The sequence below is a fragment of the Cuculus canorus genome, chromosome 2 (assembly GCF_017976375.1).
Source record: "Cuculus canorus isolate bCucCan1 chromosome 2, bCucCan1.pri, whole genome shotgun sequence".
Lineage (NCBI taxonomy): Eukaryota > Metazoa > Chordata > Aves > Cuculiformes > Cuculidae > Cuculus > Cuculus canorus.
In genome coordinates, this window is record NC_071402.1 from 2404761 (window position 1) to 2424052 (window position 19292).

Consider the following 19292-nt stretch of genomic DNA (forward strand, 5'->3'; position numbering starts at 1 on the left):
TTCTCCATGCTGAACAAACTCAGCCCTCTCATCCTGTCCTCACAGGGGAGGTGCTCCAGCCCTCTCACGCTTCATGGGTGTTCAAGGCTAGGTTGGATGAGGCTATGATAAACCTGACCCAGTGGAAGGTGTCCCTGCCTATGACAGGGACTTTGGAACTGGATGTTCCTTACGTCCCTTCCACTCCAAACCATTCTACTATTTTATAAGAGCTGTAATACATGAGGTTTGATCTGGAATGACGGCATTGCCTTCTCATCCTTGTTTTGCTCTGCCATGGGCCATGGATCTCCCCTCTGCATGAGGATGGAGTGAACCTTGGTGGGAAGGAGGGGATTCTTGCAGTATTTCAGCAGAGATCTTCCATCGCATCTAAGGGCCTGTAGGCACTGAGGAACAGGGAGAAGCAGAAAACCAGGCCCCAATTATCTGGATCTGGTGTTATGGCCACAGCATTTCCTTTGAGCAAGGAGGACTTTGCACAGTCAAACACGCCCTGTACTCAGGATGAGGACTTTTGCTCTTGCATAGGAGCCTGTTATTCATCCTTGCTGTCTCCCATCACATGGGGGGACATCCTGGGGGAATCCTGTTCTTCTGAGCAAAAAACTTTCACCAAACTGTCTGATATTCCCTGGCTGGATGCCAGCTTTGAGCTGATGTTACTTTTTGCCACTTGTCGGAACTGGAAGTTCCTCAAGTTGCTCTAGAGGAGATTTAGATGGGATATTAGGAAAGATTTCTCTACCCAAAGACTGGTGAAGCACTGGAAGAGTCTGACCAGAGAATTGGTGGAGTCACCATCCCTGGAGGGGTTCAAAAGATGGATAGACGTGGCATTTGGGGACATGGCTTCTTTTGCATGATGGTATTGGGCTGATGGTTGGACTTGATCTTAGACGTCTCCTCCAATCTTAGTGATTCTGTGATTCTATGACAGTGACTTCAAGCTGTTGCTTTTGGAGGATCTGCTATCTCTGCCTTTTTACAGATGTTGTTTGTTGCAAAGGATTCAATGATGCAAAGGTATCCTCCTGCCTCTAACCAAGACTGAGTGAGTCTTACTGAGCTATGCTTAAGACCGGATTCAGAGGTTTTACAAACAGAGAAAGAGTGAGACCTGAGGAAGGTATTGTTGGTCCACACTGGTGTGTCATGGCATGTCTGGATGTTTCTCACCTGGCATACACTATCTGTGGAGAGGGCAAGGCACAAGCACTGGCTGTATATCATCAACATAAGAAGGATATGGAACTGTTGGAATGGGTTCAGAGGAGGCCACAAAGATGATTAGAGTTCTGGAGAACCTCTGCTATGAGGATAGGCTTAGAGAGTTGGGGTTGTTCAGCCTGGAGAAAAGAAGACTCCAAGTAGACCTTATAGATGCCTTCCAATAACTGAAGGGGCTCCAGGAAAGCTGGGGAGGGTCTTTTTCCAGGGGCCTGGAGTGATAGGACAAGGGGAAATGCTTTCAAATTGAAGGCGGGGAGGATTTAGATTAGGCTTTAGGAAGACATTCTTCCTGACAAGAGTGGTGAGACATTGGCACAGGTTGTCCAGGGACGTCGTTGATGCCCCATCCCTGGAGGTGCAGAAGGCCAGGTTGGATGGGGCCTTGAGGCACCTGATCCAGTGGGAGGTGTCCCTGCTTGTGGCAGGGGGTTAGGAAGTGGATGTTCTTTAAAGTCTCTTCCAATCCAAAGCTTTCTGGGATTGTATGGCTCTACATGAACTAATTTTTTGTGAAGTCTACAATAGGCATTGAAAATTGTGCCTATGAGTTAAAATTTGTGCTTGGGCACAGCCTTGAATGTTCAAACCAAAACACCTGGGTTCTTCTTTGTGTTTAGGCTCTGAACTTCTGCTTGAGTTTCAGAGTCTGCCAGCTGTGTGACCTGTGGCAAGTCAGAGCCACTTCATTTTTGTCATTTGTCGCATTGGGCTATGATGCCTCAGTTCTTAAAATGCTTTAAGGCTCACAGGTGAGAACAGGTGATGGGACCATGGATCAACATTTCCTTGGATTGAAGGCAAGGCTGAAATGTCTGGGAGTACAGAAGGTCTGGCTTTGAGAAGGAAGGTATCTCAAGTAGCATTTCTTGTGTTGGAAGCTGGTTTAACGACTGTGTTTCCAGAGAAAGGAAGACATCTCACAGTTTGTTGCATGTGCTCTGAGAAGATGATGACAACTGGAAGGGAGCTTTGACCCTCCTGCAGAATTACAGCTATCCTTCAAAGGAGAGCCACAAGGTGGTGGAGATCTGGACAACACATCTTATGTCACCTGCTGGTTTGTCCTCTTTCTGAATTCCTAGGTCTGGAGGTCTGTCTGGGCCAACATCTGTTCCTGTGACACCTTGCATGGTGCTTTGCTGTTTGCTGCAGAAACACCACCTTTCCACTGCCATTTTTCTCTGCTTGGAAGAAGATCCTTAGAACAACCTGACCCACATGACAAAACAGTCAGTTGAAACCCCTTAAGACACATTTACTCTTGATGTTTTGTTCCCGTGGCCTCTCAGGAGCCTGGTGTTGTTTGGGACCACCAACAGCCCTATTTAGTCCATGGAGCAGAAGGTGGGAGCTAGAAGCTACCTCTCTCAGCCTCCAGAGAGCTGGTCAATGAGGCTGGAGAAAACAGTGCCAGGCGTGGAGTGGGTCCCCATGCCTGGTAAGGCCAGGCAGAGCCCGCTGAAGCAGCTGATGGGGTGTGGGGGGGTGGGGAGCGGATTAAAATTCTCGTTTCTTCACGCTGGGTGAGAATGATACAGTGGATTAGGCTGGGAGCTGCTCCTGGCTGCGGTGCTCTGCTGAATTAGCAACATGTTTGAATGAGATAAAAGGGGCAGCTTACCCCATCGCCCTCGTTCCACTAATCCCACTACAGCTGTGAAATGAATAGCAGCAGATCCGCTTTACTCCCTTCACTGACTATTTTCTACACTTGAGACCGATGCAGCTCCAGGCCGCTTTACCAAACCTGGCCCCTCAGGCAGATTCCTGCTCTGGCCAGATGCTCACTCTTCAGTGAAGGCTACCTATCTCCGGCCCTCTTGGAAGAGGGGACTCTTGGCAGAGCATGAAGAACCAGAGAGTGGGGCTGTTTGCCCTGGGCAGAGCCCATCTACTTCACCATGGCCTTACAAGGGTCCTTGTCATCCTGGTGTCTGGCCACGGATGTGCTGGAGGAGGGAGAAGGCAGCCCTGATATACCTGGTCACAGCAGCGTGTAAGTGGTGGGTGTTTCTATTGCTTCTGCTTAGGGCTACGGAGATGATCAGAGGACTGGAACTTCTCTGCTCTGAGGACAGGCTGAGAGTTGGGGTTGCTCAGCCTGGGGAGAGAAGACTCCAAGGAGACCTTAGAGCAGCCTTTCTGTACCTGAAGGGGCTCTAGGAAAGCTGGGGAGTGACTTTTTCCAAGGGTCTGTACTGATAGGAGGAGGGAGAATTCCTTTGAATTGGAAGGGGGAAGAATTAGATGACACATTAAGAAGAAATTGAGACATTGATACAGTTTTGCCCAGAGAAGTTGTAGATGCCCCCTCCCTAGAAGTGTTCAAGCCCAAGTTGGATGGGGCCTTGAGCGGCCTGGTCCAGTGGGAGGTGTCCTTGCCTGTGGCAGACTGTTTGGAACTGCATGATTGTTAAGGTCCCTTCCAACCCACTCTATGATTCTATGATTCTCACTCAGAGTCTGTTAGTCAACTCAACCTTGGCCCTGCAGCTGAGGTGACTGTAGCTGGCTTTGCTTTCATCCCTATTTCCACTTGACACTTTACCTTGGAGCAGCATCTCTTGCTTGTTCACGGACATCCCAGTCTGGGACTGATCAGAGCCCTAGGGATGTGGATGATGTCTTCCGGTTACTTTCTACTTTTTCAAGTGGGTCTCACTATGATTCAGACCACCCTTTCAAACAAGGATGTATAATGTTTCAGCGTAGACATTGTGATAACTTAGGACTGCAATGCTCCACTCCTTTCACGCAAAGACAGATCACAGAATCAGAATGCTTTGGGTTGGAAGGGACCTTAAAGATGATCCAACTCCCCTGCCAGGGGTAGGGATACCTCCTACTGGATCAGGTTGCTCAAAGCCTCATCCAACTTGGCTTTGAACATCTCCAGGGATGCGGCAGCTGCAGCTTCTCTGGGCAACCTCTTCCAGTGCCTCGCCACCCTCACAGTCAAAATTTCTTACTAAGATGTCATCTAAATCTCCCCTCTTTTTAGCTTAAAACCATTAACCCTTTTCCTATCTCTGCACTCCTTGATCAAAAGCCCCTCCCCAGCTTTCTCGGAGCTCCTTGCAGTACTGGAAGGCTGCTGTAATATCTCAGTGAAACCTTCTCTTTTCCAGGCTAACCAACTCCAATTCTCTCAGCCTGTTCTCATAGCAGGGCTGCTCAAACCCTTGGGTCATCTTTGTGGTCTTCTCTGGACTCACTCCAACAGATCCATGTCCTTTCTGTGCAGATGACTACAGGGCTCCAGGTGAGGTCTCATGAGAGCAATTTCTTGAGGAAAATATTTCTGGAGGAACATGAGAGAAGGTGACTGTAAATACCCAGGTAAAGATGTTTCGTTTTAGAGCTTGGAGCATGGGGTTACATCCTGTCTCTGGGTCTGACGACTGAAATGGGTTATCACATTGTAATCACAGTCATATAAGACCAAGAGTCGCATCTAGATATCACTCTGCTGAATCACTCATAGGTGTCCTTCCCTCAGTCACTTAAGGGTTGGGATTCATCCCTTCTGTTTCATGAGTCTTCATACAGGTGTCTCTATCTGAACAGGTTGTTTAGGCTCTGTTACAACCAGAGGCTAGGATCTGTGCCATCCACAAATCTATGAGAGTAAATGATCATCTCAGATGTAGTTTTCTACTTTAGGGAGAGTGGAAAAGTTCCTTTCGCGCTGTTAATTGTATCAGCTCATTTTCCAACAATAGGAATGGGGGCCTGCGATGCAGATGTCTCCACTGCAGACACACTGTTTAACCAGAGGAATGCCATCAAAATGTCTTTTATCCAGATCTCCATGACATGGTTATAGATAAACATGGATAGACATGGGTAAAACACATCTATTGTAGAACTAGACCTGTCTGATTGCACAAGAGTTCTTCTGGATTTGAAAGCTGGAAGGTTTGAAAAAGTTTGGTGTGTTTTCCCCAAAATTCAGATTCAGAATCTGTTCAGCTGGAAACAGCTCTTCCAGAGGAAGGTTCAAGAGAGCCCACAAGGAACTAAGATCATAGAATCATACAACTGTTTAGGTTGAAAAAGACCTTTTAGATCATTGACTCCAGCCTAACACTGCCAAGCCACTGAACCAGGTCCCTAAGCACTATGTCTACACAGTTTTTAAATCCCTCCAGGAATGGGGACTCAACCGCTTCCCTGGGCAGCCTCTTACAATGCTTGATCACTTTTTTGGTAAATGAATGTTTCCTAATATCTAGCCTAAACCTTCTCTGGCACAACTTGAGGCCATTTCCTCTCACCCTATCACTTGTCACTTGGGAGAAGAGATCAACACCCATGTCACTACAACCTCCTTTCAGGGAGCTGAAGAGAGTAATGAGGTCACTCCTCAGTCTCTTTTCCTCCAGACTAAACAGCTCCGGTTGCCCGAGCCTCTCCCTATAACCCCTGGGCTCCAGATCCTTTCGTCAGCTTTGTTGCCCTTCTCTGGGTGAAATCCAGTCCCTCATAGAATCATAGAATCATAGAATCACCAGGTTGGAAAGGACCCACTGGATCATCGGGTCCAACCATTCAACGTCTTTCTTCTAGTAAGAGGCCCAAAACAGAACACAGTATTAGAGGTGCAGCCTCACCAGCACTGAGTACAGGGGCACAATCACTTTCCTACTCCTGCTGGCCACACCATGTCTGATCCAGGCCAGGATGCTGTCGGCCTGCTTGGCCACCTGAGTGCATGCTGGCTCATATTCAGCTGCTGTTGACCAGCACCCACATGTTCTTTTCTGCCAGGAAGATTTCCATTTCCAGAGCAGGAACTTCTTCAAATAGATCATGATCCTCAGAGCCCCCACCCAACCTAACCTTGAATGTTTTCAAGGAGTGGACATCTACCACATCTCTAGGCAAACTGTGCCAGGGTTTCACCACCCTCACTCTAAAGTATTTCTTCCTTATATCCTTATCCTTATATCTTAATCCCTTTTTTTTTTTTTTGGTTTAAACCCCTTGTCCTATTGTAACAAGCCCTGCTAATAACTCTGTCCCTATCTTTCTTATTGGTCTTCTTTAAATACACAAAGGCCACAAGAAGGTCTCTCCAAAGCCTTCTCTTCCCCAGAATGAGGAGCCTCGACTCTCTTAACATTTCTTCATAAGAGAAGTGTTCATTCCTCTGATCACTTCTGTGCCCTCCTCTGGACCCACTGCGACAAGTCTTCATCTTCCCTTTGCTGAAGGCCCCAAGGCTGGACACGCTGCTCCAGCAGGGCCTCACCAAAGCAGAACAGCGGGGGAGAATCACCTCCTTTATCTTGGTGGCAATTCTGCTTTGGATGCAGGCCAGGATACAGTTGGCTTTCTGGGCTGCAAGCGCTACCACCACACATCCAGCTTTACATCCACCAGTACCCCCAGGTCCTTCTCTTCAGGACTGCTCTCAGTCCCTGTCTTCCTAGAATTATTCAAGTCTCAGAGCCCAGCAGTGCACAAAAGCATCATCTTTACTGATCCAGGTCCGCAAAGAGTTGATGTTTTTCTGCAGCTGTGACCTAATTTCAGCATCATGAGTGCAAAGGTGATGAGCAACTCTGATTCCCTCATCTCCAGGTGCAGACATCAAGGAAGAGGTCTCCTCACATCAAGGTTATGCTGATGATCTGTAAAACCCTGGTCTGGCTTTGCATGTTTGGTTGGATTCTTCTCCTTTAAAATTTGTTGGCACTGAGTTTGAAGCACCATTTGCAGAAGACAATCATGGATCCCTTAGTCAGAATGCACAGTGGTGTGAAGGTGTCTTGAACAGAGACGACACTTTGTCCAAGAGTCCCCATCTATTTTCCTTCTCTATAGCTTAGACAATCAGATTAAGGTTGACATCTGCATTTGCACCTCCATTCCAAAATGTGGGTTGCGTTTGTGTGTCATCACCCATAGTCCCCCTCTGCATCCTGCTCGCCCACAGTCCCCAGTGAGGTGGCATCCTTCACGTTATCAATTTCAAAGACGTCTCTATTAACAGGACAATGGAAGAATAAGCACTTTCCTTTATTCATTTACTCACTGTCTGATAATATCATATTGATGATAATTTTCCTTTAATGGACCATTTACAGTAATTATGATGCAGCGGGTGAGTAATTGTATCTGACGCCCGATGCCTCCTACGTAACTCTGCAAACTTAATTCACTTGATTGTCTGAGAGGAAGGGAGAGAGAGAGAGAAGGGGTGAGACAGAGAGAGGACTGTTCCCTCCCAAAGAGTCAGTAGAGCAAATTATTGCTTCTGCCTCTGCAACCCACAAACCACTGAAGAATGTGCTTCGGTGCCTCTTGTTCTGTAAAGCAAAATGTCCCTTTCCCTTTTCGTCCCTTTTTATCTGTTCCTAAATTTGCCTCCCCTGTCACAGTGCCTCCTTTGCAAGCTCATGTTCCCCATTTTCAAACTCTGGCATGAGCTTTTGCCTTGCCTGCTAAGTGCTTTTTCTCATTGCCGACCTGCAGGCTCTCCATTGGATGAAGCAGATGATCATAGAATCATATGAAAGGGACCTTAAAGCCCATCCAGTTCCAACCCCCCCCAGATTCTCATGTTTCCTCATTGCCATGTTGCCCTCCCCTGCCTGCAGCTGGTCCAGATGCAGCACTGTTTCAAGCTGCGTTCTAGGAATCCACCCATGATTTATCATAGGGCTTTTTATCAAGGAGTGCAGTGATAGGACAACAGGTAACACTTCGAAGCTGAAAGAGGGGAGATTTGAATCAGATATCAAGAAGAAGTGTTTTATTGTGAGAGTGGTGAGTCAGTGGCACAGGTTGCCCAGAGAAGTCATGCATGTCCCATCCATGGAGTTGTTCAAAGCCAGGCTGGATGAACCTGTGAGCAACTTCATACAGTGGAAGGTGCTCCTGCCCATGGCCGAGGGGTTGGAACTGGATGAGCTTAAGGTCCTTTCCAGCCCAAACCATTCTGTGATTCCTTCCCGACTTTCATGTATCTTGCGTAGGGTAACATCTGGAGCTAGTGAGAAGGAACCAACTTTCACAGAGTCACAGAATGACCTGAGTTAGAAGGAACCACAAGGATCATTGAGTCCAACTCCTATCCCTTTATAGGTCAACCCAAAAATTTACACCTTGTGTCATTTGCAGATGGGTAGTGGTTTGAGGAATGGTGTAAACCCTCCAGGTGAAATGCTATCATTAAGAAACATAAAACAAATTAAATCTGTTCTCTTCCAACTTCCCAGGCTGCCCAAGTCCCTCCAGTTTCCAGACAGTCAAAAGCACTCCTGTTGAGCAACTTGGGAAGGGCAGCAGAGTGGGCTCACAAGGGGCGGCTGCTCATACCCCTGTTGGTGTTGGGTAGATGTGGCTGGGGAGGAATTCTTGACTTCTGTCCTTCTCTTGTCCACACCTTTCCATGTAAGTCAATCAACAGAGAGTGTGCTGTAACATCCACTTGATACCAACCCAGCCTGCTCTTGGTCAGATAGTGGTCCTTCCCCTTGGGTCCTCCTCTGCAGGCAACAGGGACCTCAGGAAATGAACCTCTGAAAGGCTCAATGTTCAGAACATCTCTGTGAAAAAGCATATTCCTCTGCTGTGATCCAACCCTAAAGTCCATGGAAAAGGTCTGCCTGTGGCTGAACTCAGTGATGGAACCAGGAACTGTTGTCAAGGGTAAAATAAACTGTAGTGTGATATGACTATCTGTGAGCAGGGTGTAGCCAGCAATATGTCCTTGTTTGTGAGAAAGAAACTGGGGACGAGTCCATCCCAGATTTGAAGCTGTTGGTCCAGGTGTCTTTGGAAGTCACATGAGAGCCAAACCCATGTGATTGTTGAGGGGCCAAAGTTGATCAGCTGAAGTCAGGGATGGGCTGAAGATATAGGGGGATGAACACGGACACTGGTGCATGGTGCTCTTTGTAGTGATGCAACAAGCCCGCCCAAACCTGCAGGTTCATTCAGATTGTGATGGGTCCAGAGTAGGGCTGTAATCACAGGGCTGAAACACCTCTACTGTGAAAACCGGCTGAGTGTGTTCAGGTTGTCCAACCTTGAGAAGAGAAGGCTCTGAGAACTTATACTGGCCTTCCAGTACCTGAAGGGGCTCCAGGAAAGCTGGGGAGGGAAGTTTTCCAAGGGCATGCAGTGACAACATGAGGGAGAATGGCTTTAAATTGGAAGGGATAGAATTTAGACTAGACATTAGGAAGAAATTCATCACAATGACAGTGGTGAGACACTGGCACAGGTTGCCCAGGGAGGTTATGGCTACTCCATCTATGGAAATGTTCAAGGCCAGGTTGGATGGGGCCTTGAGCAGCCTGGTGTAGTGGGACTTGTCCCTGCCCATGTCAGGGGGGTTGGAACTGGATGATCTTTAAGTTTCCTTCCAACCCAAACCATTCTATGATTCTATGATTTGGTGGTTGATGGTGCTGGACAGAGAACAACACAAACCCAGAAGGGAAATTCGGACAGGAAGAAAATTTGGGTATGTTCTTGAAGCAGCAAAGATATCAAAACATCAGGTTCATCAGTATTCTTGAAATTGGACTGGAATGGAAACAAATATTTCTTTATGTGCTTCAGTAGACTGACTAGTTGGAAAAACATTACCTTGGCCAATTGAGATATTTGGTTGTGAGTAGGCTGCGACGTTGTTCAATTAGGGATGCTCCAAGTTGGCTGCAAGATTTGCCTTCTTTTTTTCCAATATGAATTTGAATAGTTGTTTCCAGCTGCAAAATGCAAATGTCTCTTTTAATGCATTTCTTGGAATTAGGAAGGGAACTTAAGAACACACACACACACAAAAAAAAAAAGTCAATGAAATTGTAATGTATCTGAGAAATGCTTCGATATTGTTAAAACTCATAATTTTTCCCCACGCTCTGCTCTCTGGGAGATTAGTGAGTGATAATCTCTTAACATGTAGACCAACTGATGTCTTTGTACCATCTGCAGCAGAGATCTGGAGAGAGGAGCTATCTTCTTCCTGATTTGTGTCTCACCCTCACTGAGGGATTGTCTCTGAGTTCAACATTTTCTCCTGAGCTTCATTTCTACAGGATAGCAGAAATGAAGGTCTTGGGTTTTCTCATACTCATGGCTCTGTCTACCTACCCATCCATCTCCCTCCATTTCACAGAACTAAAACAGCTCTTTCTTTGGTCCAACTTTTCTTACCCAAGGGAAATTATTCACGGGAAAATGAAATGTGGTTCATTTGGGCCCATGTGGTTGAGTTTTGCCTCTGATTCCTGGGGATGGGAAAAGGGGTTCTGGGACTTGCTAAGAAGACTCCATGGTTCAGACAGCTCCTGAAAGTTCTGAGCACAGATTAGCGTGAACAAATGTCCTCTCCATCTGGGATAAAAATTTGTAAATATGTTTTTATCAAGCCTGGACAACTTCAGGTGTCCAGCGTTAACTCTTCATGGTAAACTGTCATAAGCAGAGGTATCACAAAAATCCTGAGTGGGACACCACATGAAAGACATGCTGCAAGCTGTATGTATCAAAAACTTGGCCAAATGAGGGCTGCGCTCCCATCTCAGGTTTTTTCTCATGCCTGAGACCAATGCTGTAGCAAACAATGTTACATGACATGGAGTTACATCGCAGATTAAGAAGGTGACATCTAGAGAAAGGCATGGAGTTCCTCTTTGGCAGAGCACACGATACGTCCTCATGCATCTGCATATAATGCTACATAAAGATGTGGCTCTACCTCTGGATGCTGTACTAAATGCCTGTCTGTGTGGGATGCTGCTGTGGAAAGAACAGTCCATGTGTGTGAGGCACCAGCCCTGGGCTAGGCTGTCCCAAGCCCTAGGGGTCAATGTCAGCTGGAGACCATGAGCCATATGAGCATAAAGGCAGTGCAACCCATGCATGCAGAGCATATACATACACACCTGACAGGAGAGGCAGCAACTGATATTTGCTTTAGAGTCGTAGAATGACAAAATCATTAAGGTTGGAAAAGACCTCTAAGGTCGCCAGCTCCAACCATCAGCCCAATATCACCATGCCTACTAAACCATGTCCCAAAGTGCCATGTCTACACGTTTTCAGAACCTCTCCATGGATGTAGACTCCATCACCGCCCTGGGAAGCCTCTTCCAACGCTTCACCACTCTTTTCTTGAAGAAATATTTCCTAATATCTAGTCTAAACCTCCCCTGGTGCAACTTGAGGGCATTTCCTCTTGTCCTATTGTTGGTTACTTGGGAGACGAGACCAACACCCACCTCACCACAGCCTCCTATTAGGTAGTTGTAGAGAGCTATGAGATCTCTCCCTAGCCTTCTCTTCTCCAGACTATACAATCCCAGTTCCCTCATCTGTTCCTTATAAGACTTGTTCTCCAGACCCTAGAAACAGAGACCTCACTTCTCTGCTCTATAAGGGAGAGACGACCAGTCCTTCCCAAATCACTGTCCTTGCTCTATGGAAACCAGCAATATTTTATGTGAATTAACAGCAAACTTCTTCATTAGCCTAGAAATGAAATATTAATTTAGGCTGGTGTTGGGTACCCATCACTTTTCTCTTTGCTTTCAATTTTTCTTTTCCAATCTTTTCTTTGCCAAGAAGCCGAAGAAGGCCAATAGCATCTTGGTTGTATAAGAAATAGCACAGCCAGCAGGACTAGGGAAGTGATAGTGCCACTGTACTCAGCATTGGTGAGGCTGCATCTTGAATCCTGGGTTCACTTTTGGGTTCCTCACTCCAAGAAGGATATTGAGGAGCTGGAGTGTGTCCAGAGAAGGGCAAGGAAGCTGGTGAAGGAGATTGAGAAGAAGTCTTATGAAGAGCTGCTGAGGAAACTGGGTTTGTTTAGTCTGGAGAAAAGAAGAACAAAGGGAGACTTCACCACTCTCTACAACTACCTGAAAGGAGGTGGGAGTTGGTGTCTTCTCCCAAGTGATAGGTGATAGAATGAGAGGGAATGGCCACAAGTTGCACCAAGGGAGGTTCAGATTGGACATTAGGAAAAATCTCTTCACTGAAGGGGTTCTTGGGCACTGGCAGAGGCTGCCCAATGAGGTGGTTGAGTCCTCATCTCTGGAGGTGTTTAAGAGACGAAATACTTAGAGCTATGGTTTAGTAATGGACAGGTACGGTTAGGGTATCTTAAAAGTCTTTTCCAACCCAGTGATTCTATGATCTTAACAGTAAAATAAAGGTAGATCTGAGTCCTCTGTATTGCTGAAAGTCCATTCAGTATTGGACACACTTTGTATTTGAATAGGCTTTCTTTAGCACTAATTCTTTAGCATTAATGGTTATTTCTCCTTTTCTCCATTACTCTTAGTAACTGAAAGATTCTCCTTCATTGAAGGATGCAGACACTAACTGAGAAGAAGTGGTGGCCTTCAGGCATGTGTACTGGGACAAGTGTTGTTTAATATATTCATCCATGATGCAGATAGAGAGAATCAGTTCTCCATCAGCAAGTTTGCAGATGACATCTACCTGAGTGGGGCAGTTGTCATACCAGAAGGACGAGATGTCATCCAGAAGGACCTGGAAAAGCTGAAGAAGCGGTCCTATGTGAACCTCATGAGGCTCAACAAGGCCAAATGTCAGGTCCTACACCTAGGCTGGGGCAAACTATGGTACCAATACAGGGCAGGGGGGAGGTGATAAAGAGCAGCCCTGAGGAGAAGGACTTTGGGTGCTGGTTGATGAGAAGCTCGACATGAGCCAGCAATGTGTGCTTGCAGCCCAGAAGGCCAACTGTGTCCTGGCCTGCATCAGGAGACATGGCCATCAGGGCGAGGGAGGGGATTCTGCTCCTCTACTCCACTCTTGTGAGAGCCCAACTGAAGTCCTGTGTCCAGTTCTGGAATCCCCAACATAAGAAAGATATGGAACTGTTGGAATGGGTCCAAAGGAAGGCTACAAAGATGATCAGAAGACTGGAGCCCCTCTGCTATGAGGAGAGGCTGAGAGAGTTGGAGTGTTCAGTCTGGAGAAGACAAGGTTCTGAGGAGACCTTATAGCGACCTTCCAGTAAATAAAGGGGGCTACAGGAAGGCTGGGAATGGACATTTTCAAGAACCTGTTGTGATAGGACAAGCAGAGGTGGTTTGAAATAGGATGGGGAAAGGATTACATTAGACATTAGGAAGAAATTCTTCATGATGAGGGTCATGAGGCACTGGTATAAGTTGCCCAGGGAAGTGGTAGATGCCCCATTCCTGGAGATGTTCAAGGCCGGGTTGGATGGGGATTTGAGCAACCTGATGCAGTGGGTGGTATCTCTGACCATGGAAGGGGGATTGGAACTGGACAGTCATTAAGGTCTCTTACAACCCAAACCATTCCATGATTCTATAAAAACCTCCGTCTCTCAGAAGTACTATTGTTGTTCCTGATAGGACTGCTGCCCATAGTTTGGAGCTGGTTTTAGAAAATAATGGGTGCTCTTTACTTTTCCAAGTGGGAACAAGGGCTTTCAAGCCATTTACAACACAAGGGATTGCCGCCTCCTCTCACGGGACTATGACATCAGTCCTAAAACACAGTTCAAGTTGGCGGCGCATATCAGTAATTATGGCAAAATAAATTACAGAGATGTTACAATTATCATGGAGCCAAGGGCAATAAAATTAGACGTGCAGAGTTAATGTTGAACTTAAAAAGCAATGCAAGATTTTAAGGTGTAGAGTTTCCTAGTATCCAAACAGCCTTAACTCTGCCCTTGGCCAACTTCTCCCAACTTCCTACTGCATTATAAGTCATTGAAAATTGGTATAGAATCTATGTGTGCATTTTGAGGATGGATATGAATGTTTCCCTCCTCTACCCTTTCACACAGGAAAGCCTTTTAAAAACTAGGTTTATTTTCTGCTCTGATTCCTGAGTTCCTGATGAGGGAGAAGTATGGTTTCTCCAGGACAGGAAAAGGTTTGTGTCAAATATTGGCCAAAAAAAAGGCAAAGAACCTTAAAATAATAACACTCCTTCCTTCATCAAATCAAATTTAGTTCATTTCTGGAGTCCTAAGCACAGGAAGGACATGGATCTATTAGAGCAAGTCCAGAAGAAGCCATGAAGATGATCCAAGGGCTGGAGCAGTTCCCATATGAGGGCAGGCTGAGAGAGTAGGGGTTGTTCAACCTGGAGAAGAAAAGGCTCTGAGGAGACCGTACAGCAACCTTTCAGTACTGAAAGAGGCTCCAGAAAAGCTGGGGAGACGCTCTTGATTGGGGAGGTCCTTTTGATTAGGGAGGGCAGGGATAGGATGTCAAGGACCAGTTTTAGGCTGAAAGAGGGAATATTTAGTTAAAGCATTAGGAAGAATTTTTTTCCTATGAAGGTGGTGAGGCACTCGCATAGGTTGCCCTGAGAAGCTGTGGATGTGTTCAAGGCCAGGCTGGATGAGGCTTTGAGCAACCTGATCCATAGGGAAGTGTCCCTGCCCATGGTACGGAGTTGGAACTGGATGGACTTTAAGGTCCCTTCCAACCCAAATAATTCTGATTCTATGATTTAACCCCCCACAATAATCTTGAAATAATCATACCCTCATCCTCCATCAAATCAAATCTGTTTGAATATCACAGAGTATTTTAAACTTTCAGACAGTTTGGGAGGAGGATGTAGCTGGAAGGAAACTGTGTGACTTGTACGGTCTTTTGGAAAACTCCCCTCAGATATGACTGATTCATTGTCCTGTGGAAAGATTTTGCCTTCTCCGTGCCAGGCCAAGAGATCTGGCTGATGATACTGGTGATCTTGGGAAGGAAATGTGAATAGGAAGAAAAAACTAAGAGTGTTTGGGGATAGACAAGGACTGATGAGATACTCAGGTGTGGCCTGGGATGGATTATGTCCCTAACAGTAAATAAGGCAGAGTTGACTCCCTTCCTTGGTCCTGACAGCAACCCTTATCCGTGAACATGTTGCCTCTTGGAGCAGGCTGGCCCCATCCAAATTGCCATTTTGGAGTGTCTTCTTCAAATGGGAAGGCACATTTATGTGAAAACTTTAACCTGTGGAACTTTGAAGGAGATGCAGGAGGTCCATAAATGTAGCCTCCTTCCACCTTTTTGGCCACCACAGCCAGGAGATATGGGGGGGATCCAAGGTGCAATGGAAATGCCAAGAGTTGTTGGTTTGTTTTTCTTTTTCAAGGGGTTATTCCTTGACTTGTTGAGTGTGTGCATCACCCAGTTTAGGTGTCTTCCAGCTTTCCCTGTTCTGATCATTTCACTGATTTCTTTCCACAGAAGACTGTTGAATCAGGAAACCGACTCTGGGCTAAAATTCAGGTAGCAAATACATCCTCTGAATCCAAAGAAAAGTGCATTATTCCCTTAATTTCTTGATTCTGAGGAAGAAAAAGAACAAGAAGCTACTTCCTGTCTATTATACTGCAATGTTTATGCTCCATTTCCAAGGTGATACGCATGGTTCTCTCACCCCTTGTCCATATCTACAGGGATCCTCAAAGCTCTTCACCTCAATAAAAGTACTGTTGGTGTCTTAGTGTCAGCCAGAAAGCAGGTCAAGGAGTCCCAGCAGGACTATCTTGCTGGTGGTGAAGCCTTTGGGGATGGTTGCAGCTCCCACATTCTCCACAAAGTTGCGGTGGCAACATCACTCTGTCTGCTGGGGTTATCTTTGGCTGGTCAACTGAGGAAGATGAACCACCAATATTTGATGTGACCTGGAGGCTGGCAGAGATCTCTCCTGGGGACAACCTCAATGCTGACTGATAAGGGCAAGGTCTCGCTTGTAGGCTAGGTTTATAGGTCAGGAAGTAGCTTTCAAGATCCACGGAGCTCATTATCTGCATTTGTATTGAACCTGCAATGAAGAGTTCATCCCTACTTCTGACTGAATCACCTGTGATCACTCATGAAAGAATAGGCAATATGAAAAAAAAGACAAAATAGTTTTGCTGATCAGCTAAGTTGGGGAGGAAAGAGGAAGATTTAGCTGCACCACTGAAGGACTCTGAATCCCCCAAGACTCTATGCTCATGTTGATTTCACTTCCTCAGTTCAGGCTGCCCATCAATCCCAGCTATCATTACTACAAAAGACTTTTGCAGGTCACCTTCTCTTAGAATCATAGAATCATTATGTTTGAAAAAGATTTCAAGGATCATCCAATCTAACCCTCAGCCCAACATCACCATGGCTACAAAATCATGTCCTGAAGCACTACAATTTTTTTTAACACCTATGAGGAGTGATGATGCCATCACTTCCCTGGGCAGCCTCTTCCAATGTTTTACTACTCTTTCACAGGATGATTTGGGTTTGAAGGGACCTTAAAGATCATGGAATTCCACCCCCCTTGCCATGGACAGGGACACCTCCCACTGGATCAGGCTGCTTAAGGCCCCATCCAACCTTGCCTTCAACACCTCCAGGGAGGGGGTATCCATTACTCTCTCAGTAAATAAATGTTTCCTAATACCTCCCCTGACGCAGCTTGAAGCCATTTCCTCTTGTCCTATTGCTTGTTACCTGGAAGAAGAGACCAACAGCCACATCACCATCTCCTCTTTTTGGCTAGTTGTACGGAGGGATAAGGTCTCCCCTCAACCTCTTTTCATCCAGATGAAACAATCCCAATTCTCTCAGCCACTCCTTATGACTTGTCCTTGCACGGGATCCTCTCAAGACAGATGGGATGGACGGAGATCCAGGTCCCATCTGCTTGCTGGGCTATAAACTCCTGCTGTGATGATCACCAGTGCTGGGCGCCCTCACTAGCAGGTGAGCAGGGTGAATGGGCAGCAGAGATCAGCCTGGCTCTCTCCACCACAGCTGTGTAGATGTACTCTGGCTGGCTTAGCTCAGCCCTATGGCAACATATATGATCCCTGTTGGAAAACTGGTAGATCAGTGCCATATATTCAGAAAGACTGAAAAATGTTTTTTTGGGGAAACGGCAGCCACCTTCCTAAGGGATGTTTTTATATGGGCAAGCTTTTTTCCACTGCCCTCTGGGAGGAGCAAAGTCTTTGGGCTTCTTCTTTATCTTTGGCAAAGAGCAGGATTATGACCAAGAGAAAGAAGAAGCCAAACCAAACCGACCCTATTGCAATACCAAACCCACCCTTCTGTGTGGCCAGCAGATCGAGGGAGGTAATTGTACCTCTTCTACTCTGCTTTTGTGAGACCCGACTTGGACTCCTGTGTCCAGTTCTGTAACCTTCCACATAAGAAGGATATGGAACTGCTGGAATGGGTCCAGAGAAGAGCTAAAAAGATGATCAGAGGAATAGAGTTCCTCTGCTCTGAGGACAGGCTGAGAGAGTTGGGCTTGTTCAGCCTGGAGAAGAGAAGGCTCCAAGGAGACCTGAAAGGGGCTACAGGAAGGTTAGGGAGGGACTTTTTCCAAGGCCAGGGAGTAGTAGGATGAGGGAGAATGGCTTTAAATTTGAAGGGGGAAGATTTAGATTAAACATTAGGAAGAAATTCTTCCTGATGAGGGTGGTGAGGCTCTGGCACTGGTTGCCCAGGGAAGCTGTGGATGCCCCCTCTCTGGAGGTGCTGAAGGCCAGGTTGGATGGGGCCTTGAGCAGCTTGATTTAGTGGGAAGTGTCCCTGCCCATGGCAGGGGGGTTGGAAATGCATGATCTTTAAGGTCCCTTCCAACCAAAACCATTCTGTGATTCAATGATCTTATTTGAGACTCTCTTGTAGCTTGGCTGACTCTCCCTTTCCACTCTGCCAATATCTTTCCATTTATGCAGTGGCACTTAATGAGAATGAAGCGACTAATTTGGCCATCCTCGATGTCTTTATAACCCAAGTCCACAGTTACGACAAGCCAATAGCACTGAGCTAGTTCTACTGATTATTTTAATCTCATCATATGTCTTTTCTGGTCAATAAACTCCCTCTCAAATCAAATTGTTACTGAACATAACCTGACGCTAATGTCCATTGGACTCTGGGCTATAGCGAATAATGTAGTTTGTCATAATTAAGTGTACTGCCTAATTAATTGAGTGGTCAGGATGCTAATTAGCCAGGTTTATTGAGACTGGAGGAGTATGAAGGGCAATACTGCAGCTCATCAAAAGCACTGGGACTAGAGATAAAGTACATCTTCCTTCCCTCTCCTCTATCAGGCAGACAAGTCCATGCCTACGTAGATTTATGGACACTAAGCAACATCCAGAGATGGAGATTAACAGGGTCATGGTGGTCTTGTTGACTCCTTTTCAGTGTGGCTAAAATTTTGTAGCCTTTGCTCCCATTTTCCACCCGTTCTTCTGACTTGTCCATCACTGCATGGGCTGTCTCGACAGTCCTCATCTAACGCTGCCTGCTGTGTTCCCTGTTCAAAGGAGGAAAAGCAGGGCTGCCTTATTTCCCTCTAGGACTAACAATAGATATCTGGGACACATGATGGGATATATCACAAAGTCATAGAATGATTTGGGTTGGAAGGAACCTCAAAGGTCTTCTAGTTTCAATACCCCCTGCCAAGGCAGGGACACCTCCCACCGGATCAGGCTGCTCAAGGCCCCATCCAGCCTGGCCTTGAGCACCTCCAGGGACAGGGTAGCCACAACTTCCCTGGGCAACCTGGGCCAGTGCCTCATCATCCTCATCATGAAGAATTTCTTCCTAATGTCTAGCCTAAATCTTCTCCCCTCAACATAAAGCCTTTCCCCTCATCCCATCACTATATGCCCTTGGAAAAAGTTCATCCCTTGCTTTCCCATAGCCCCATGTACTGGAAGGTTTCTATAATGTCTCCCCAGATCCTTCTCTTCTCCAGGCTGAAGAAACCCAACTCTCTCAGCCCCTCCTCATAGCAGAGGTGCCCCAGATCTTGGATCATCTTCGTGGCCTTCTCTGGACCCATTCCAACAGTTCCATATCCTTCTTCTGTTGAGGGTTCCAGAACTGGACACAGGACTCTTGGTGGGGTCTCACGAGAGCTGAGTAGATGGGAAGAATCCCTTGCCACAGTCTGCTGGTCAAACGTCTTTTGATACAGCCAAGGATGTGTTTGAGCTTCTGGGCTGTGAGAGCACATGTATAGGCAACAAATTTCCTGAGAGTGGCAGTTCATTGACCTTTTGT

The 19292-nt window shown here is 46.4% G+C and overlaps 1 long non-coding RNA gene across 1 annotated transcript; it reads left to right on the top strand.

Moving 5' to 3' along the window:
• The first annotated feature begins 2949 nt into the window (after positions 1–2949).
• LOC128851527 (uncharacterized) lies at positions 2950–17674 on the top strand. Its single transcript, XR_008448895.1, has 3 exons — positions 2950–3229; positions 4478–4572; positions 15465–17674. It is a non-coding gene; the product is annotated as an uncharacterized LOC128851527 (long non-coding RNA).
• The last annotated feature ends 1618 nt before the right edge of the window (positions 17675–19292 follow it).